Genomic DNA, 14,902 nt, shown 5'->3' on the forward strand with positions numbered 1-14,902 from the left:
ATTAGGAAGACAATATGATTTGAAAATTAAGTGGCTTCCGTGTAAGCTCTGTGAGGATTATTATATCTGTGTTCTTTATCTTCTAGCCCCCAGATTTAGCGCAGAGCTTGGTATGTAGCAATGGCTCAATAAATATTTGTGGCTGGAATAATTATAGTACTAGGCTTTGGTTATTTTGATCGTTCTCATGCGTTAGTTAAGACTAGCTACTAATCCCCACGTTCACAATGGCACCACACAAAATACTTTTATTTCTTGCTTACAGAGAGGCCAATGGTGGGAGAAAGGAGGATAAAGGCAGGAGTCATTGAGGGGCCCAGGGCATCAACAGCCAGCCAACTGAGGCGGAAGATGAGAGTGCAGAAGGTGTAATGCACCACATCTGGAAGTAGAGTGCATCCCTCTTCTCATGGCCCATTTGGAAGAACTCAGCCACTTGGCTTCAACTTGCTGCAAGGGGGGCTGGGAATTGTAGTCTCTGGCCAGGTAGCTCCTTCCCAGGAACATCTCTACCTTTCGGAAGACAATGGGTGGCGGCCAGCCATGTCGGCTGCACTGCGCACAGGATCTAATGAGAGAGAGAGGGGGTGGGGACAGGTGATCCCGGGCAGAAATGATTCAGCATGTGACAAGAGAGGAATGAGGACAAAAAGAGTATCCAGAACATCAGGTAGAGAGGATGAATGGAAGCACAATAAGGATACAAAGTAAAACCAGAAGCAATCAATGTGGGTGATGTCCTTTGATCCCGTTGTATAAAAACAAAGCAACAAGCTTTAACCCCCCACCCTCCGCCCCAGCCCCCATGTCTCTTGCCTACATTTTTCTCCTTGGACTAAACCTTCCATTCATTTTCCATGCTTCATTCTGCCAGGGAGACTATGAAAGCCTTTCAAAAGCAGTTTTCAGTCTTGACTTTGAATAAGAGTGCTGCACAGTACTAAATCTTCAACGTTCAACTTATTCCAGTTTCCCCTTCGTGATGTTACTCTGAAAAATTTTACGGCGTTGAAAAAAAATACCAGTACCACATCCTTTTTTTTTTTTTTTAAACAGCTTGTCATCCATTAGCAATAGATTTTTTTTTTTTCAAGCGTTACTCCGCCAGTGACCTGGAAGTCTCTGAAATAAAATGAATTTCTAAAGAAGGCGGTCCTCACACCAGAGTGAAGGTGGCAGTCTGCCTCTGGAAATAAAATTGGGCTGAAGTAGTTGCAAGTGAGTCAACCTCAGTGAGAAACAAATTGTTTGAACAATAGACTTAATTAACTTGTGCTTGTGTCTTCCGTCACAGCAGGTGCGAAATCCCAGGGCATCTGCTGATACACCTGAGCTGGAAAGCAGAGTTGCTTCTGGAAGAGTGTGAAAAATGACTGGAGCGGTAAATAAGGCCATGATGGTCCGGGTAGCTCCCCCCTGCTGCCTTCCGGGAAGGCTCTGCAGAGAGGGGAAATATAGGGCTGAGTCTCCTGTATTTCTTTTCACTTTAAAAGAGCATTTAGCACTAATGGAAGTGCAGTCTGGGCTGACTTATGACAAGGACTCTTTCCATTAGAGGATGCATGGTGCTTCTAGATGATAAAGGGGAGTGCCAGGAAGGTAGGTATGGAAACCCACATCAAACGGTTCGCCTCCTCATTTCTCATCTGGTTGAGAGAAATCCAAGTTTATACGATGCAGCACATTTGGGGAAATGTTTCAAGAGCTTTATTGTAGATTTAGGTCTCCAGCAAACGGAATTAAACACCTCTGTCTTTGGAAACCCTGTTCTGAGTTGGGCTTGCCTTCATTAGGTGTTCTTTGTCTTAGACTTTTTAAGTCTTTATTGTAATGTGTATTAAATATGGCAATAAAATGCCTAGGGACAGATACTATAGAGCACAGACATAACTTCTTGTCTAGTTGTGTTTTCAAGCTTGGTTTCGTTCACTAATGATTGGGTTTTGAAATTCACTTGGGTTTCTCACACATTAAGAAAATCCAATCTACTTATTAATCTTACAGATGAAATCAACTGCATTCAGTGTCAATGATGCATTCACCTGGTAGGGAAATAGCTTCTCCCCAAATACTTATTTTCTGCCAGAAATCTCGCCACTAATTTATAATATAGTTTGGGAGAGGAATATGTAAGTGATAGGTAGAACTTTTTGAAGATTCAAGTGAATTCCAGAAGAAAACCATGGAACACATTGTGGCTGTCTTTTATTCAAGACTTTGATTAAAATGCTGACAGATGTTGTGTATATTTTTATACATGATTTATTCACTCATCAAATATACGATCAACAATTATTGAGTACTTTCTCTGTGACCAATAGCATGCTGGGGGCTGCTGACGCAAAGATGAATAGAACAGCCATAATGGGTTGACACTGAAAGGGGATCTGATCTGGTAAGTTTATCAGTTCTACGTTTTTGGAATATGCTCATTAGATGTGACCTCAGGGATGGATTTCATGAGGTTCCCTTACATTGTCCCAGGTAGTCAAGAGATATGTTGCAGGTTGGTCTCTCCCAGAAAGAGATGCGGGGATGGAGTTAGAGATGCAAAGATTTTACTGGGTAGTAACGTCTGTGAAAGGAAAAGGGAGGAAGACAGCTTGGACACCGGGGAAGCGTGCGGTCCCCAGAGTGGCTCTGACAAAGTATCTGCCGGCCCCTCCAGGAGTTCTGGAGCACCAACTGCCTTGGACAAGCCCTGCATTGGATTGCAATAGTTACGCCTGCAGCTCTGAACTGCGCACTCAGATTCTCCACCGCACGGCAGGGTATTTTAAAATTCCCTGGGAAACACGGTGACACGTTTGGCAGACGTTCCACAAACTACGTCTGTCACCTTGTTTGGACCTAACTGTTTAATAAAAGGAACTGGAAGGTAATCTCTTTTGGCTTACGGAGGGCCATCAAAAAATTACTGAGACATTAAGGATGCCACGAAGTGAGAAAGCTTGGGGACTTCTGGGCTAGGTCCTTGTGCCTTGGGATGCTCAGGGAGAATGTGATCGTGGCTATCACCACCTTGTTCGTCATTGACTAGGGCCATCGGAGAAAAGTGTGATCTCAGTCTGAAGGCTGGGTGGCCCCTAGGAGAGCTGGTGGCTGGAGCCTGTACACAGTAGCCACAGCTAAGCACATTTCTCACAGATGGAAAAGAAAGTCCTTACTAGAAGGACGATCTGAGGGGTACAGGGTGGGTCTGGCTTCAGGGGTGATGGCAGCCAGGACTCGCCTTTCTTGGCTTCGTTCTCTCTGACCGTGGATGACCTTTTCCCATCGTACAGAGATGGGGAGTTTTGGCAACCTCTCTGAAACTCAAAAGGCAAAGACCCTCTCTTTGGCCTCACAGAAAACATTCCTGATTGGCCTGAGGTGCATCACATAGCCCATTCTGGACCAGTCGCCGTGACTGGGGAAATGTTTGGCTGGGGCTCATCACAGGTCACGTGTTCTCTCCCAGGTAGTCCCACACCTGGTTCTTTCACACGATTCAGGTCTCTGCTCCATTGACACTTCTTTTTGAGTCCGCTAGGCAGTCTCCATTTGCCACCCCGCTTTATATTCTTCCTGACACTCCTCACTGTAGAAATGATATTATTTACGGGGCGCCTGGGTGACTCGGTCGTTTAAGCCTCCGACTTCGGCTCAGGTCACGATCTCACGGTTCTGAGTTCGAGCCCCTCGTCGGGCTCTGTGCGGTCAGCGCAGAGCCTGCTTCAGACCCTCTGCCCTCTCTCTCTCTGCCCCACCCGCTCTCTCTTGCTCAAAAATAAATGAACATTATTTCTAAAAAGAGAAATGATATGGTTTACTCGTTGGTCTGGGGGCTCAGTGCCTGCTCGTTCCAGCAGAGTATGAGCTCCACGTAGGCAGAGAGCTTGGTGCCTCGCTCACCGCAGAAGCCCCAGTGCCAAGATGCATTCAGTGCATACTTGTTGGAGGAAGGAATGTTGACCCATCTGTATGGTCAGGGGAACCATGGCCCCCTGCTACACGGAAGGAACACACCAGAATTGCTCCCTACGTGGGCGCGGGTTGTGGAGAGTGGTTCCTCAAAGGAAATGGAGATGTTTAGACGGAAATAAGCAACGGTCAGCTGGGCGCTCCTGCCTGGAGGCAATCTGGTAAGGCTGGACCTCGCCATGGGATGCCACCCAGCACTCTTCCACCAGCCCAGCCATTCAGACTGGCCTCAGTTCCTCTGATGTCAGCAGACGTAGCCGTCAGCGGGATTATCAGAGAGCTGCCACTGGTGATTGTCGGCAATTTTACGGAGACAGAGGAGCTGTTACACACTTCTAATATCTGTGATCCCCAGAGCCCTCTCGTTCTTTGACAGCTCATTTCCATCTCACAAATATGTTATATGGGTCTTAGTGTGACTATTAAGTCACTAGGCCCAGGCTTATGAATAAGCTTTTATGTGTCAAGGCTTGCATCTCACGTGTGAACTGCTTCTTATCTACATGATAAAAAGCAATTTCAGTAGCACTTAACTTAATTGGTTTGTGACCAGACAAGGACCCTGGGCCCCACTTACAGAGCTTGGGCAGCGCGCCTTGGCAATTCTAGAAAACACATGTCTTCTGTGTTCTGAGCCTGAAGATGGGCAGATTTCTGCGTGTTAAGCAAGGCTTGTAGAACTTAATCTTGCAAAGAACTGGGAGAAATTATTAGACAACCAAAGAGTTGAGCGCTGTTTGAAAAATGTGCCAGATTTCTCATCTGGCCTGCCTAGCCTCATGTCCTCTCCCCCACTTACAGAGCCATGTGTCTTCATGCTCACATTTGCACCCTATTCCGCAAATATTTTTTAAAATATTACTCATTTTTTTTTGAGAGAGAGAGAAGCAGGGCTCACCCGATGTGGGGCTCAAACTCACGAACCTAGAGATCATGACCTGAGCCAAAGTCAGATGCTTAACTGACTGAGCCACCCAGGGGCCCCTCAAAACATTACTCTTAAAAAACAAAAAACAAAAAACAAAAGGCATGTTTACTTGATTGTCAGCCTGGCCAGAGCAGACTTTATCCCCTCTTCTTTGGTGCGCTGGGATGTGATTAAAAAAAAAAAAAAAAAGTCCTATGCCTGCAGCACATCAACTTTGCCATCAGCTCAGTGGGTGATCTTGGAAGTCTCATGCCCTCCTTTATCTCTTTTCCTCACCTGTAAAACAAGGAGGGGAAAGGTCCTTCAAGTCTCGGTGAGTCTATAAATTCCAGGGCTCTGCCCCTGGTGCACATCCTGCTCCTGGAGAGCGTCTTCCTGTCACTGCCTGCGATGGGGGTCCTTTCCCCAGGCTGCTCACTTCATGGAGCTCTGGTCTCCATCCCCAGCTCCGGGCTCAGATACAAGTCCCTCAGGAAGCTGCTGAGGCGACCACAGCCTCCTCTCCGAAGGGGCAGAAATGCGCCTCTCTGTCACCCGTGGGAATGTCTCATCTTCCCTGAAGGAAGTGCCCGTGATAAATGCAAAACAGCACGAGGGCCTTCTGCTCAGCTGGTGACACCAGACGGTGTTTTCTGTTGACTCTAGCCAGTGATACTATGCTGCCTGTGGAAAAAAAGATCTATTTTTGTCTGAGATGATGGACAGTAAATCATATGCCTGGTTTACGGTAGCTCGGGGCCAAGAGGAGCCCCGCCACTTAATAGGAAACACTGACCGAAGGCACACAGGCCAATTTTCTGAGAGGGGAGAACGCGTACAGCGGACCGGCAGGGCAGAGTGTGTGGCTTTGGTTAGCTTTCACTCGAACGAGAGGCTAATTAACATAAAAATTAATTTTATGTGGCTATCAGGCAGTTCAGAGTTTATATGCTATAAAAGAATTATAGTAATTAGTGCATCTAGCCAGCAGAACAATGCAAATACTCAGTGACATTTGTGATTTCCGGCAGTGCGTTTGCTACCTGGGCAATTCTCCTTCCGACTATGTTTCTCAAGAACGTGGTTTTTAATAGCTTTGACTTGACATTTATATCTTGAGCAAAACTGAAATGGGCAGCTGAAGACTAATTATGCTAAATATTCCAACAAGCATAATTACCAGCGCTTTGGCAGGGGGCACCAAAAGCAAGGTCTCAGTGTGCCATTTCCTTTTTTTCCCCCCTTTTCTTCTTTTAAAAAATGGTTTTTTAATTTTTTATCTCCCGGCTCTTTATTCTAGGCTTATTTAATGGAAGCTGATGGCATATCCCAATGATTTTTTTTTTTTTTTTGCATAATCTCCACTGCAGTAGCCTCGAAGCATTTTTATTTTAGCATCATTTTAAGTTTTGGTTTCTGCTCTGTTAGATTCTTGCTATTCAGAGAAGAGAGAGATCACAGATAAAGCAAAATCTTGGTCTGAGCTCTAGCCTTGGGAGTGTTTGAGCAGAACCTCCTGACTTGGTTTGAGGGCCACCATGCCTCGTGCCACACAGTGCTTTGCTTAGTGCCGGGGTCAGCTGCGGAGGGTGGGGGGGGGGCGCGGGTACTGCGTGCTGAGTCCTTGCAGATTTGGTTTCTACCAAGTGCACAGCCAAATTGAGAAACGAGCTTTTCAGTAGCAAATGCTAATTACAATGAAAGATTCCAACCATATACACAGGAGAAAAACAGATATACTTCCTGCAGATCACAGTCGGCAGCATTTGACTGCACAAGTCAAGGACCTTATAGGCAAGATTCTCTAGAAAATCCCTTGCTTCAGAAACCAAAATCCTTTAAGTCTTCAGTATTTAAATGCAGCTGTGTTGCTGATTAGATGTCAGAACTGGAGCACACTGAAGTGCCCTGTTTAGTGACTAGCTCAATGGACCAATTTTGCTTTTAGACACTTGCACAGAAGAAAAAATTTGCATACAAATTTGGAAACCACTATCATCTTTCTGGGTTATGCAGGAACTGGGGGCTGCAGCACTTGCGAATGCCACAATAGCCCTCGCTCCGCAATTGTCTTCTAACTTCATCTCCTAGCGAATCATTTTTATCACCGCAAGTATGGCATAGGCCTAGGAATGCTTCCAGGACCAAATCTTCTCTCATTTTTCAGTGCTTTATTGATTAGTGTACCCCCACTCTGTCTGCCCTGTAGGGATCAGCACTCAGGGCTTTCAACTCTGTACCATGGATTCCAATCTCTGGCTAGAGGTGGGGGTTCCCTACTGCAAATATGTGCCCGGACTTTTGTTTTGCTTTTGTGCTGGTAATTTACATAGTACATCATAAATTTGGGGTATAATCTTAACATTCCCTACCGTAGACAGAAATTCCTGTAATTCTCAGCTTATATTCTCCACCCTAAGCACAGGTGGACAGGGCCCCCCCTCTGCCATCTCACAGCACTGTGTGTGTGTGGTGGGGGGAGGGGGGGTGTTGAAGGCCTGAGATAGATGTGAAGCGATTTAACTTTAAAGCCCAGCCTGGGGCGCCTGGGTGGCGCAGTCGGTTAAGCGCCCGACTTCAGCCAGGTCACGATCTCGCGGTCCGGGAGTTCGAGCCCCGCGTCGGGCTCTGGGCTGATGGCTCAGAGCCTGGAGCCTGTTTCCGATTCTGTGTCTCCCTCTCTCTCTGCCCCTCCCCCGTTCATACTCTGTCTCTCTCTGTCCCCAAAATAAATAAACGTTGGAAAAAAAAAAAAATTAAAGCCCAGCCTGTCTCAGCCAACAGGGACATTTGATAGTCATACCCAGAACATGCTTCCATGACTCTGGAGACTCAGACTCAATTTGGAAGCTGCATTTCCCACTAAAAAGACTGAGTAGGAAATGAGAAGGACCGAGAAAGAGACTAAAATCTAAGCTCTACACCCCTGAAGATATAAAAAGCCATACTAAGTGATAACAGCAGATGTTTATTAGAGGAAAGCGAAAGCAGTTGGTAAAGACTATATATAAACTCTGAACTGTGAGCAGCTGCAGACACAGAGAATAGTCTGCAGTTAGTAAAGAGAGTTCTGAGATAAGGAAAGGATCACGAGGTACACACTGGTAAGGGGCCCAAACAGCGGACTTGCTCTTAACATTTGTAGGTCCAGGGCAAGAGTACAAGAGACCCATACACTATATGTCTGCATATTTAAAAGTTATTAATCAGGTTTATGAATTTGTAAGGAAAATATGTTGTAGCTCCCTACTTCTCCCTACCTTGACAAACGCAATTTCCTAAAGACGGGGAAGGTCAGGAGCAAATCTAGACTCTTCATGTTCTTCAGGCCTATCACCTGCCCTCTTTTCTGATCGGCCAGGCTCTATCTCACACGGCAAGGGCCCTCCTGTACACACATGGCCGGCTTGTGCATCTAAGCTCCAGCCAGACCTCCTGCCGATAGTCACCCCTTGACCTTGACCACCCCGCTGGCATTAGGGCTGCACGTACCATGAGCAATTTCCCACCTTTGAGAGGACAGCCCAGGGAAGATGCATGTGCATCTTGGAGTGGGCTCAGGGCTAACTGAACAGAGAATTCCAGGGAGCTGGGTACTCACAGAGTGACCTAGAAGGGGGCGTGGGCTCCAGATGTGTCCCATGGGGAAGGCAAGGTGGGCTTTTCTCAACTGCCCACTCCAAGGCAGGGCCCTCTGGCCAGGGTTTAAAGCAGCAGAGGCAGGTACACAGAAGAGGATCTGTGGACCCTGGTGATGAAAGAACAAGGAAGCCTGGGCCAGATCAGAGTAGGGACAGTTTCCTTAGTCATGCTATTTTTGGTGAAAGGAAAATGAAATTGGATGCAATAATAGTGCTCTATGCTGTGCTGTTTGTAATAGGTGCATTTGGTTGTACATTAGCTATCTGAACACGCTGTGGGTTCAATAATTTGTATTTCATGGTACCTCCTCGAATCAAATGCTTACATCCAAGTGGACTCCTGTTGACAATGGTACTACCCATTCCGGCACCCAGGGTGGGAAGACCAGACAATTCTTTTGGGGATCTGGAGGATTTAATCCCATCTGGGTGTGCGACAAGCACTCATAATTCTGCCAGGGGAATGGGGGTGGGACAGGTGGTGGAAGTAATGAGACAAACACAATATCCTATTAAATACATGCTAGTTCGATGCCAGGTTCTATGTATGCAACCTGCGTTTATGCTCTCAATAAACCTAAGAGATGAGGATTCTTATATCCGCCTTATCACAAAGACCTGGAACAATGCCACACAGTCCATGTCTCCCGTTCTCTGCTATGACACTTAAACGCTATGGTATTTTTTGTCATCATTTCCCTGCTATGGATTCCTTGTATGTAAGGTCCATGTTTCTACCTGGTACATTATAGATGCTCCATAAACATGATTAAACACACATTAGTTTCTCAGGTACTAAATATTAATTATGCCAGTACTTTGAAACCCTCAAAGGTAATGTGGCATAAAGACCAAAGGGAGAGTTAATAGAGACTAAAGCATCCCGTGAAGTAGACAAATACAAGACTCAGACTTGTCGACAATGTCAGCTCTAGTCTCTTGAGGAGATTTGCAAGTTGGGCTTGAACCAACAGGTTCACCAGTGCTATGTTCCTGATACACAATGAACCCTCCCGTGTGTGAAGGGCTGCTCAGCACAGATCTACGTGGGCCTGAAAAGCAGAACACATGATATCCACCTCGGGGCTGAATAACAAACGAAAAAGACGTGGCAGCAAGGAGCCCGGGCAGAAGCCGTGTTTTAAGTTGACCTCGTGAGACATGAGCCCAGATAGAGGCTCTGAACTCAAGGGTGGCCTTCAGCACTGGGATGTCCTTTCTCTGTAAAGAGAGGTTCACCTCCTCGCCCATCAGGAGCGAGAGTAGTTACACCAAACTGCATCATTTTGCCTATAAAGCAAAAGGATGTGTTTGCATTGCCTAGATGGGGGGTAGAGGACAATCTTGTTTAATTCAGGAGGGAGACTGTGATGAAAACTATCTGCCTTTTTTACCCATAATGCTGACCAGTAAACAAGTGTGACTCTGCTGTCCAACAGGCTTCCTAATATCACCTCACTTAAGTTATCCTCCCTTCTCACTGACAGGCCGCCGGCTCACATGGCCACGTAGACATTAGAGGACGGGCTGCTCACGAAAGCCTGCAACGCCTTGCTGGAGTGCTCATTTCCTCCTCCCCAGCTCATGCATCCTGCACCATATCTGCCGCTTCTTGGGGATCCGTAGGGGCCTGGCTTTCCTGGGGAATAGGAGATCCCTCCCCTCTGGAATTCCTATGCGAATTCCAGCAGCAATCTCTAATCTCACTGAATGAGAAGGTTTGAACGTGGTGAGTTAACTAATGGCTTTAAGAACCATAGGCGGCTGGGGACACCTGGGTGACTCAGGCGGTTGAGCATAGACTTCGGCTCAGGTCACGATCTCGCGGTTTGTGAGTTTGAGCCCCGCGTCAGATTCTGTGCTGATGGCTCTGAACTTGGAGTCTGCTTGGGATTCTGTGTCTCCCTCTCTCTCTCTGCCTCTTCCCCGCTCAAGCTTAGTCTCTCAAAAATAAATAAATGTTGAAAACAACAACAACAAAAAGAACCATGTGCAGCTCAGTCTGCCTGCCTTTGTCCTGCAACATTAAACAGAGTATTTAAAAAAAGCACCAGTCTCTAATGGATTGTGCTCCTTCTTAATATGATTTCAGGTCCTCTGCTTTCTTTTTTTTTTTTTTTTTAATTTTTTTTCTACGTTTTTATTTATTTTTGGGACAGAGAGAGACAGAGCATGAACGGGGGAGGGGCAGAGAGAGAGGGAGACACAGAATCGGAAACAGGCTCCAGGCTCCGAGCCGTCAGCCCAGAGCCCGACGCGGGGCTCGAACTCCCGGACCGCGAGATCGTGACCTGGCTGAAGTCGGACGCTTAACCGACTGCGCCACCCAGGCGCCCCTTCTCTGCTTTCTTTTTAAATGTTTATTTCCTTACTTTGGGAGAAAGAGTGAGCACAAGAGGGGGAGGGGCAGAGAGAGAGGGAGAGAGAGAGAATCCCAAGCAGGCTCTGTGCTGACCGTGCAGAGCCTAATGTGGGGCTGGAACTCATGAACCATGAGATCATGACCTGAGTGGAAATCAAGAGTAGGGTGTTTAACCAGCTGAGCCACCCAGGCGTGCCTAGGGCCTCCTCTGTATGACCCTCTCCTTCTGCCTGCTTCCCTGGTAGGCTGGATGCCATTTCTGCAGCAATTTGGAGCTTACCACTTGCTTCCACCTGTCATGGCATGTGATCCACTGATAGACTAAAGAGAAATTACTGAGAACAAAACTATACAGATTCATCACATGGATTCCAACCATGAAACTAAATATAGCAGATGGTACTGAAATAGAACAGAAAATATCAAATTTCCGTTTCCCCATTTGGATCTGATTACCTATCGCTTTTCATTGAACTCTAGCAGCTAGGAGTTTCTTCCTGGTTCTCTTGAGATCACATGATATCCCTGAAACTCAGCATGACAGATGAAACGTCTTTTCATACTATTTATTTATTTTTTGAAAAGTACCATCCATGAGAATTAAAAGATCCCCTCCTAAATGCTTAGATGCCCTTAGTAGTTTCTTAGCTCAATCAATACTTAGCTCTTTTCAGTCATTCGCCCCTTTGCCATTATTTGCCCAAAAACTAAGCGCCCTGAGATGCAACCAATAATTTAGAAGGTAAGAATTCAAGATTAAGTGTTATTGAATTGTAAAAAAGCTGGAATTCATTTCTGCTTGATTTTTTTATTATCAGAAACAGCACGAGAGAAGTGAATTTTCCTTCCAGAATTGCCGTAGACATATGTTTCTGGTTTTGCTCATGATGATCAAGGGTCTAGAGAAGAAAAAATAAGCAAGTTCTCCCCATGGCAACCCTGGGTGACGGTGTAGAGGCTGCAGGCATTGTTTCTGTCTTCATCTTGGCTGAAGGCATTAGTGTGGCTTCTAGTTAAGTCGTAAGATTCCCAGCGTTTCCCTTCTTCAGATGTTTAGCAGTTTTACACCACATGCAAATATGTAACTAGGAGGGAAGTTGCTCTCCAGTAAATGTCTCTTTACAATATTGGATTTGGCTTTGGTTCCTGTGGAGCCGTTTTTACCAGCTTCACAAACAGATCAAAGCTCTCTAAGTCAGTGCTGCAGGCTTGTTTTCATGTTTGTGATGCCTGCCTCCCTCCCCAACTAAGCCACACCTCTCAGCCCCTCAGTATCTTCCAGATGCTCCCTGGTCTTCCCTTCACGGTGTCACCAGCTGGTGATAGTCCAGCTGTCGGCACTGAGTACAGAAAACAGGCCTGAACTGAAGACACACTCTTGCTGGTTTAAGAGCATGAGATTCTGGCATTCTGCATTATTTGCTTTACATAGTGAGGGATTTCTAACACAGAAGACCAAGATGAAAATAGGTCAGTGCATGGATGTAAGATTTTCTCACACAATGATTCCAGAAGGAGCAGCTAGGTGTTCATGAATGTCCAAGCTTTCCTTTTGCGGTGGGCATCTGTCGTTTTTTTTTTTCCCCATTCCTCATTTCTTCTCCTTTCTTCTGGCTCATGCCCCCACACCTTCTGTCTCTTCGGTGGAACTTCCTCTCCCCAGGAGGAGAAGCAAGGAAGCACTGATTATCTCAATTCTTACTTGCTGTGGGACCTTGGGCAAGATGGTCAACCTGTCCAAGGGTCAGATATCTCATCTGTAATAGACGTGTAATCACGTAGTTCATGGGGCCATGATGAGGGTTCTGCACTTAGCGAACGTGTAATAAATGCTTGTTCTTATTATAATAAAAATGGTGTGAGAAGCCAGGGAGGTTTGAGTTTACTTACCTGCCGCTGAGCTGGTTTTTACCTGGCACAGGAGTCAGGAAAGGCCTTAGGAAACAGGCCGTGTGGCCTCAGGGGGTTGGCCTCATTGGCTGAGGGAGGCAAGCATAGCTCAGGCCATGAATCCTCTTTCCCTGCTGGTTTGTGTTGGAGAGCTGCCCTCAGCAGATTCCTGAACCGTGGCTCTAGGGGCTTGCTGAGAAGGGAAGGAGCACGTCAGCTGGCTGCTCCCCTCCCCACCCTCCTCACCCTTCAGTTCCACCCCTCCAGTCATGGTTCTTTCTCCTTCTGCAGCAAGGCAATATCCTCCATTGTTTCCCTGTGACTTTTTTGGAGACTCAGCCAAGCTTTTAATAGTTTAATCTGTTTTTAAGGCAGCTTAAGAAAAGGCTGCTAACTTTGTCCTTTCACCGTGTTGTTCAGGGCTCCACAGCTTTCTGGATAAGACCTTTCTTTCGTTTCCTCTCTGCTATGTCAGTAGTTCTCACAGTGTGGGCCCAGGACCAGATGCGTCAGCATCATTTGGGCGTTTGGTGAGTATGCAAATCCCCCCTCCCCCCCCCACACCTAGTGAATCAGAAACTCTTGGGTGGGACACGGCCATCCGGGTTTGAACAAGCCCTCCTGGTGATCCCGAAGTTCATTAACATGTGAGAATCACGGCTCCCATGTTTTTACATTCAGACTTTGCATCTAACATACTCCTCTGTGGTTCATCTTGGGAAGCTCCGATGGTGACAGACATAAAACCAAGGCCCATTGTGTCTGCTGGAAGCATCCATTGCTCCACTCAATCCTGTCTCCCTGGCCTGAGCTGGAAATGCCATCTGGTTGGGATCCCCATTGGGCTACCAATTAAGCAGGCCTGGACTCCACTTATTTCTATCCTGTCCTTTTGTTTTCTCTCAGCATCCTGCCCACCTGTGTTCCCCGAAATCCCCTCTCTCAGTAACTCGGTCATCTCAAGACAAATCTAATGGTGCATCAAATGCGCCACAATGACCCTTCTGGGCTTTCCTGATCAGATTTGTCCAGATTTTCCCTATACATTTGGGACAAGTCCTTTGCCCCGTGGGTAATTGTTTTGGTCAGCTCTGGAAATGTGACTTGTCTTCCACTGTTAAGAGGGAGCCCTCTTTCTAGTCCCTTCTCTAAGAATAGTGGGACCTAGGAGCATCTTTGTCTGACTTTCTTATCTGTCTAGCCCGGCCTCCAGTATCTCATTTTCCCCTTTATGTGGTTTATATATGTCCAAGTCCTCAACGTCCAACAAAGAAAACCCTACTTTTCCTCAGCCCCGGGCTCCTCTTTCCTTGGTTCTTCTCTTTCTCCAGGGCACCTGCAGTGACAGGAAGTCTGACTCATTCATGTTTTTCCCCCCAACTTTCAGTTTTGGAAAATTTCAGCCCCCTAGAAAAGTGGACAGAATAGTACAACAAAAGCTTTTATACCCTTCCTCCAGACACACAAGTTGCTGGCCTCTTGCCACATTTGCTGTATCTTCTCTGTCTCTGTCTCTCTGTCTGTCTCTCTCTCTACACACACACACACACACACACACACACACACACACTCACACACTTTTTTCCTGAACCATTTGAAAGTAGGTTATAGACCCCATGACAGTTTACCCCTGAATATTTCAGCTTGTATTTTCTAACAAGGACATTCTCTTATACAACCACAATATCATTATTATGTACTATGTAATACATATATACATATATATGTGTATATATATATATATATATACATATACACACAATTGTATTATGTACTGTATATATCTTAACTAATGTATGGTCTCTAGTCACATTACTTCATCTTACCATGTCTCTTTGGTCTCTTTTAATCTGGAATAGTCCTTGTGACTTATTTTTTAAAATGTAAAATTTTGTCTTCCAAGCAGTGGAAGATCAGTGGTTTTGTAGACTATCTCACCATTGGAATTTGTGTGATTGTCCTCTCGCTCAATGCCAGGCTAAGGGTTGTTGGCCAGCATACCACATAGAGAGGGTTGTGTGCCTTTTCTACCCAAATGTTGGTAAGTTCTAGTGAAACTCAGGTTCCACAAGTATAGGAATATATATTATAATCCTGAAATCATAGAGCAGAAAAGAGCCTCGCGGTCTGATACAGCTC

At 46.1% G+C, this 14,902-nt stretch overlaps 1 long non-coding RNA gene across 1 annotated transcript in view; it reads right to left on the reverse strand.

Moving 5' to 3' along the window:
• Positions 1-217: 217 nt before the first annotated feature.
• Positions 218-14,902, reverse strand: part of LOC121030845 (uncharacterized) — a 139,137-nt gene continuing 124,452 nt past the window's right edge. The window contains exon 6 of the long non-coding RNA XR_005790441.1: positions 218-568. This is a non-coding gene — a long non-coding RNA (uncharacterized LOC121030845). The remainder of the gene's footprint in view (positions 569-14,902) is intronic.

The sequence above is a fragment of the Herpailurus yagouaroundi genome, unplaced genomic scaffold, assembly GCF_014898765.1.
Source record: "Herpailurus yagouaroundi ecotype Mexico unplaced genomic scaffold, PumYag 140, whole genome shotgun sequence".
In the NCBI taxonomy this organism is placed as follows: Eukaryota; Metazoa; Chordata; class Mammalia; order Carnivora; family Felidae; genus Herpailurus; species Herpailurus yagouaroundi.